General features: G+C 36.9%; 1 pseudogene; it reads right to left on the bottom strand.

Moving 5' to 3' along the window:
• Positions 1-459: 459 nt before the first annotated feature.
• Positions 460-1,498, bottom strand: LOC110208003 (glyceraldehyde-3-phosphate dehydrogenase pseudogene; annotated as a pseudogene).
• Positions 1,499-8,208: the final 6,710 nt, after the last annotated feature.

Genomic DNA, 8,208 nt, shown 5'->3' with positions numbered 1-8,208 from the left:
TAGTTATCATGTATCTATTGCTGCCTGTACACATTGTCTTAGCAGGTAGTCTTCCTTTTTGGTTGTTGGTGTTTATTTTTTTTTTCTTTTTATCCTTGATTCCTAACAGTGCCTTACACACAGTGGATGCTTAATAAATGCTTTTTGATGGGTGAAAATCTAGTTTCTGACTTTAAAAACCCTAAGCTGTATTGGATTTCTTTGATTTCTACTGCTTTTTTAAAATTTATCTAGTTTATTTATGGATATGTACCTTGGGGTGATTATCTTTGTTAAAGAGTCAGGTGCTATGGATGCCAGAGTGGTTGATTTTTCTTTATGGGGGATCATCTCAACCTTGTCCAGTCATTGCCTTTTTTTTTTCCCACTGAATATGGTGACTTTATTGATGGCATACAATATAAGACTCTAGGCTTCTGCTTTGGGAAAAGGATGTGAATGGATCGCCAGTATAAGTCATTATAGGTTAGGAATGTGGGCTCTCCAGTGGTGGAACTCCTTTTTTGGCTGGGGATGAACATCAATGGCTTTTCCACTTTACTCCTTGGTAGGCCATGTAGACCATGAAGTCTACTAAATGATTGCTATGACCATATTCATTGTCATACCAGGAAATGATCTTGACAAATTGGTCATTAAGGGCAATACCAGTTCCAGCATCAAAGATAGAAGAGTTAGTATTGTTGTTAAAGTCACAGGATACAACCTGGTTCTCTGTGTAGCCCAAGATGTCCTTCAAGGGGTCCTCTGATGCTTGTTTCCCCACTTTGTTGATATCATCATATTTGGGAGGTTTCTCTAGGTGGCCAGTCAGATCCCCAACAGATACATTGGGAGTAGGCACATGGAAGGCCATGCCTGTGAGCTTCCCATTCAGCTCAAGTATGACCTTGCCTATAGCCTTAGCAGCAGCAGTGGAAGCATGAATGATATTTTGGGCAGCACCACGCCCATCACACCACAGTTTACCAGAAGGGCCATCTACAATAATGAATCCTGCCACAATGCCAAATCCATCATGAATGACCTCGGCCAAGGGGGCCAAGCAGTTGCTAGCACAGGAATATTACTGACAATCTTAAAGGAATTATCATATTTCTCACAGTTCACTCCCATCATGAACACTGGGGCATCAGCAGAAGGGGCAGAGGTGATGACTCTCTTGGCTACACCATTCAAGTGAGCCCCATCCTTTTCCATGGTAGTAAAGACTCCATTGGACTCTATGATATACTTGGCTCCAGCATCTCCCCACATTTAATATTGGTGGGATCCTGCTCCTGGAAGATGTTTTTTCCATTGACCACCAACTTTCCATTCTCAGCCTTGACAGTGCCCTTGAACTTGCTATGGGTGGAATCATATTGAAACATATGAGCCACGTAGTTGAGGTCAATGAAGGGGTCATTGCCATGATGTCTAATCCACCTGAGGTGAATGAAACCCTGGTTACTAGGTGCCCAAAATGGCCAAATCTATTGACTCCGACCTTCACCATCTTGTTTCAGGGATGCAACTAAAGCAGCAGATCCTGACAGTGAGCTTGGGAAAAAAGTTAACAGTGCCTTGGCCAGTCATTTCTAAGACAGATATGTGTGAGAGAGAGAGCAGAAAGTTCAAAGCGCTTAACTTCGAATACTTGGAGACACAATAAAAGAAATTCTCTTTTTCTAGTGGAACAAAAGAGGTATTTTTGCATAAGAAAGAAGACAATGCAGTGTGTCTTTGCCTTTTCAATCTCATTCTATATTATTGTATAATCCACTTTACTAAAATATGATCTTTCACCAGCAGAGATCATTGTACTTTTATAACTTAGCAGACAAGTTTTAGTGAAATGACTTGTCCATGGTAAACAGCTACTGAGCTATTCATTGCCTCCACTTTCTGTCTCATCGCTTACTTTTTTAAATTCCCTGCAATCTGGCTTCTAGGGTCATCATTCATTCAAACTGCTCTCACCAAAGCATCAGCGATCTCTTAATTGTCAAATCTTTTTTTTTTTATCAAAGCCTTTTCTCAAGGATCACACTCTCTAAAGCACTCAGCACTGCTGACCACCCTCTTCTCCACATATTCCTCTTCAAGCTTCCTGTCACTGCTATCTCTTCCTTCTCCTCCCATATGTTTGACTGACACTTTTAGCTCCTTTGTTGGATAATAATCTATTTTCCACATCATGACTGGGCATGTACCCTAAGGCTCTGTCTCTCTTCTTTCTTCACATACTCTCCATAGTTTAATTATTATCTCCATGGAGATAACAGTCAGATGAATACATCCAGTCCCCTTCTCTACTAAGTTGCATTCTTTCATCACCAATAGCCTATGAGATATTTCAAACCAGTATTTCAACCTCAACATGCCCAAAACATACATCATTATATTTCTCAAAAAACTTAACCCTAGTCTGACTTATCCTGTATTTGTTGAGGACACCATTAGTCACCCAAATTCACAATTTGGCACCATCTTTGATGTATTATTTTCCCCTCATACATTGTCAGTTGTCAAATTTTATTGATTTTTTTTCCTCCATAACATCTTTCACTTTTGTAATTTCTCCCCTCACATGGCCACCATCCTAATTCAAGCCCTCAACACCAACTAGATTGTTTCAATAACCCCCTTATTATTCTCCCTGCCAATGTGCTAAAGCAGAGACCTAAAAATGTCACTCCCCTGCTTAAAGAAAAAAAACAAGGGCTCTCTATTATCTGTAAGATCACATACAAATTCTCCGTATGATATTTAAGGTCCTTCAAAACCTCCAATGATATTATGCATAATTCCCCTTCACATTCTCTATACTCCAACCAGACTGGTATTATAATCATAGTTTTTGAGTCAAATGGGGTCCTAATAGATCATATAATTTAATTTGTTTATTTTATAGATGAGGAAACTGGAGCACAGACTGTCATCCATGCCTTGAATGTTCTCTCTTCTCACATTTCCTTTTAGAATCCAAACTTTCCTTCACAGTTCAACCTAACTGACACATCCCACAGAAGGCCGTTTTTAATCTCTATTTAAAAGTGACTCTCCCCCAAAACTGAATTTTATCTATTTGGCATATGTGTGTGTGTGTGTGTGTGTGTTTATGCATATATATGTGTGTATATGTGTATTGTATATGCATATGTATGTATGTATGTATGTATGTATGTACACACATGAAGGTGTATGTGTATATATGTATGTATATATATATACACATATATATGTATATATGTATGTGTGTGTGTGTGTATATATATATATATATATATATATATATATATATATATACTATATATGCATGCATATGAGGATGTGTGTATACTTCTCTTATAGGAAGTAAGATCCTTGAAGGCAATGATTGCTTTCTTTTTGGTTTTGTATTTCCAGAGCATAGCACAGTATGTGGCACATAGTAGGTACTTTAAAAATTCTTGATGATTTTATTGAAGTCCCAAAGGCAGGATTTGAAATTTGATTTTCCATATTCCACTATTATTCACTGTGCCAGGCTACCTCTCTGTAATACATAACTCTGTTCAGATAAAATATTTTTAAAATGCCAGCTGGTAATGACAATAAAAGCTGAAATGGCTAATGAAGACTTCATGGAATAGATAAGACATGAACTGGGCCTTGAAGAATGGCTAGAGATTATATAAGCAGAGGAGAGATAGTCTCTAAGTTCTGGATCTGTGTTTTAGAGAATCTTGCCTGGACTCTGGTATAATAATAAAGGAAAGCATAAGCCCATCCAGCTCATCACTGCATTCTTTGGTTTTTGCAGCAGTCTCCTAATTCTTTTCACAATCTCCAATCTCTGCCATCATTTCCCTTTCCTTGTGCTCTAGTCAGAACTCCAGCAATTTAACCTAAACATCAAAGCTGTCTTAGCTTCCTAAAACACAGTTTGTATCATGCCAATCCCTTGCTCAAAAACTTTCAAAGGAACTTCATAGCTTCTAAAATCTAGGAAGTCAGGTGAAATAGAAAGATCACTAAACTTGGGGTCAGAAGGTCTGGGTTTAAGTGCCAGCTCTGTTCTTGACCAAATGTGTGGCTGTCATAATCTCTCTAAGCTTCTATTTCCTTCTCTGAAAAAAAATACAGGTAAGAACATTTCCACAATACTTAGCCCAAAGGTTGTGTGTATGGGTGTCAGCAGAATATTTTGTCCATTTTAAAGCACCATATAAATAAATGTAAGCTTTTATTACAAAATCAAGTCTAGATTCTGTAGCCTGTCATTCTCAATTCTCCACAATCTGGTCCCAAGCTATTTCTTCAAATTTATTTTTATATTCTTGTGTGTGAACCTTCCTTTCTAACCAAACTCATGAATTCGCTGTCTCCCGAAAGTGTCATGTATGTGTATTATCACTTCCGTATTTTCACTTCTCTGTCTTTGTTCCAATGCAATTCAATGCAAAAGAGATAGACACGTACATACATACATACATACATACATACATACATAAAAATAGGTTTCCACATATGTGCCAACCACCTGGGTAATCACTGGGGATACCAAAACAAAACAGACCAACAACAGCAAAAATTCCTGCCCTCAAGGTGCTTACATATTACTAGAGAAATACAACATGTGGACAAGTAAATATATACATGATAATTTAAGGGAAACAAAATGAGCACAAGCAGCCAGACATATGAGCAAAGTTCTTCATAGGAGGTGGCCCATACACGAAGCATAGCTATTTTCTTTGTTTGGAATCTTATCTTCTTCTCCCATAAATGCAATTAGCTTATGTCATGCTTCCTGTAGGAAACCTTGCATGTTTACTGCAGACCTCCTTGGTGGCTTCCTTCTCCTAATTACCATGGTACTTACTGATCATGTTACTTATTTGGTGCTTACCATGTAGTATAATTCATTGTAAGTTAACTTTACTGTTCCACCAAACTAAACTGGATGTTACTTGTGGTCAGGGGCCTGATATAATGATGACAATGATTACTATCATCCATAGAACCTAGCACAGAGTAGGTACTCAGTTTATGGATGGTGATGGTATATGATGATGATGATGAAAAGTATTCATTCAGATAGCCAGAAATTTGTTATGATAGTTCAAAAGAAGGTGGCCCTAAAGGAACATAAGATAATGCTCTATAGTCTCATGCAGTTGGGATGGAAGAAAAGGCACAAGCTTAAAAAGCATCTGCTGATACAACCAAAGGAGGAAAGAAGGAAATAGTTGTCTTCTTACTTTTCAAAATTCTTTCCTCTTGACCTCAATTTGTCATAGGCAGAAATGGAAACACTCCAAATTGCTTCCACATACAAGGGTTGTAGCAACTGGTTACCCAGCTGAGATCTAATAATTGATCATTTTGGCAGGAAACACACATATGCAGCTATTTAACAACTGGCACCAAGGAAGAGTTGTACATGAAATGGAAACAATTAGGATGGTTGAGTGGACTGGAGTCTAGGTTAGTTACATTAATGGCAAGGTAGTCTACAAGAAAGAAACAGGTCTGCTTCCCCCAAGTCAAGGCAAATGTTAAACAAATAGACAGTTAACAGATAACTTTTAACAGTTAACTTTTAACTATTAAAATGTTAACAAATAGACAGAAAACACACACACGTTTAGAAACCCCTGTCTTAGAGAATTATCTAAAGCACTGAGATGTTCAGTGACTTCACATAATTAGTATGCATCAGAGGCAGAACTTGAACCCAGGACTTCTCCCCTAGTTCTTCCTCCACAATACAATATTCTCTTAAACAACTGTATTCAAATAGCAATGAATTTAATCATCATTATCTCAGGTACAGAATGAAATAAACACTGTTTCCATAGCATTTTGTGCTAAATCGTGGATGATGATTGTTTCATGTCTAATCATTAAGAGGTACTTGAAACATTTATGGAAAGCCCTGGCCATTTGAAGTTGACTTCGCAGAGGATAAAAACTAATCTTGAGTGAACTCAATTAGAGATAGGATGTCTAGAACATTAGCCTGACTTAGAGTGCATTTTTGATTTCCTCCTCATATTCACCTGTGTATCTCCTCTTCTTTCAAGACACAGCTCAGGTGCTATCTACTTTGTGAAGCTATGTACAAACAAGCTCTGTGTGTGTGTGTGTGTGTGTGTGTGTGTGTGTGTGTGATGTGAGTGGCCCCCTTTGGTAGTCTGGTGACATCTTTAGACTATATGAGTGATTTTTTTTTAAGTGAACAAAATAAAACACATAGGATTATAAAGAAAATCAACTATATAGATGTTTACACTTTACTTAGGCCAAACTTCAGACTGTGAGGTTCTGTCTTTCCTGAGGTCCTCTCAGGTTGTTTTACCCTTTTATTTTTGCCATTATATGTTCACTTAGAGGCAGTGTTCTGTCTGTTTGTGGAGGAAGCTAGAAGAGTCTGGAATTTTCTGACTTATATGGTCATCTCAGAATTCCCCTTTTATATTAAATACAGTTTACTGAGAAGAATATTGCAATCACACATAATCTAGCAGTATTTATAAGTACAGTTACTGATGAAAATAAATTATATTTTAAGACATTTTCAATTATACCATGATAACAAAATCTCTTATTATTATTACTATTAATATTATTATTAATGTTGTTGCCTACATTGCTAATTGAAGGAAGTGCTAAAATTCATTCATGGATTAATCAAAATAAAGATGCATTTTTTCTGTTCCAAGTTCACAGATCCTCTGAATTCTGTCCATAGTCCCCTTGAGAACTCCTGTTATAAGACTAAAAATTACAGATTAGGGGAAGCTAGGTGGTGCAGTGGATAGAGCACCAGCCCTGAAGTCAGGAGGACCTGAGTTCAAATCCGGCCTCAGACCAAACACTTGATGCTTACCAGCTGTATGTCCCCAGGCAAGTCACTTAACCCCAACTGCCTAAAAAGAATTAATTAATTAATTAAAAAATAAAAATTACAGATTAAAGTGCTCACGTCTATTGTTAGAGGGAGTTTCCTCACTTGGCCATTCCCCAGACCAACTAAATAATAAGCCCAGTAACTTAACCTCAGTCTAAAGAAGAACTTCCTTTTTTTCATCTAAAAAAAGTCTTTTAAAAGATGGTCCTTAATTCTAGCCTTTATGCATTTAATCAATATCTTTGTCATCTTGTCATAATTTTAAAGATGGTGATCACATAACTCATGGAATTTTAAAATTGGAAAAGACCCTAGAGTCTATGTGATCCAATTTTCTATCATGTTACAAATTATCCAAATGAGAATTGAAAATAACTGATATCAAAAGAAAACTGGCATTGCCCTTTTCTAGCCATCTGATCATAGGAAAGTCATTTGAACCTTTTTGGGACTCGGTTCCCTTATCGGTAAGATGAGGATACTGGACTAGATAACCTCTCAGGGCTATTTGAGCTTTCAATATACAATCCTGGTCCAGTCTGTGATTAGCATTGTCCTCTATAATGTTCCTGACAAAAAGTCATTTATCTATTGCCTGTCAGTGACAAGGAACAGATGACCTCTTAAGACAGCATTTTGGACAGTCTTTAATTGTTTCAAAAGTTGCTTTATTATTTTTTTATCTTTATATGAATCTGAAATCTGCCTCTATGAAACTTTCACCCACTGTTCCAAGCTCTGTTCTCTTAGGCTAAAAAAAAAAAGCCTAATCCATCTTCCACAAAATAGCCCCTCAAACATTTCTATTTCTACTGCTATAATATTCTGCTTTAGTGTTTTCTTTTCCAAAATAAATACCTTTGGTTTTGTTTGTTTTTCAACTGATCTCATCCTTTTATGGCATGGTTACCAGCTTTTCACTGTCCTTGTCATTTTTCCTGATTGTTATCCAGTTTGTAATATCCTTTCTGAAATATGGTACCGAAAACTGAAAACCATGGTTCACATGTGGTATGACCAGGGTAAAATATCACATTATCATAATCTCTTTCATTCTGAATACTATGCCTTCCTTAGTGGTCATATTAGTAGGGGGGAAGGGAGAGCTAAGGTCACACTACTGACTCATGTTGAGCTTGCAATTCACTAAAATCTCCAGATTTTTTTCATGAATTCTTATCTTGCCATGATTTTCCTATCTAGTATCTGAGAAATTTATTTGTTGAAGCTAAGTGTAGCACTTTAGATTTATTCCTATTAAATTTCATATTATTAGACTTGTCTTATTATTTAACCTGGTGTTGACCATTTTCATTTCCCCATTCCCA

The sequence above is a fragment of the Phascolarctos cinereus genome, unplaced genomic scaffold, assembly GCF_003287225.1.
Source record: "Phascolarctos cinereus isolate Bilbo 61053 unplaced genomic scaffold, phaCin_HiC Scaffold_4;HRSCAF=312, whole genome shotgun sequence".
Classification (NCBI taxonomy): domain Eukaryota; kingdom Metazoa; phylum Chordata; class Mammalia; order Diprotodontia; family Phascolarctidae; genus Phascolarctos; species Phascolarctos cinereus.
Note: the sequence above shows the minus strand (reverse complement) of the source record. Positions and strands in the feature narration are given on the sequence as shown.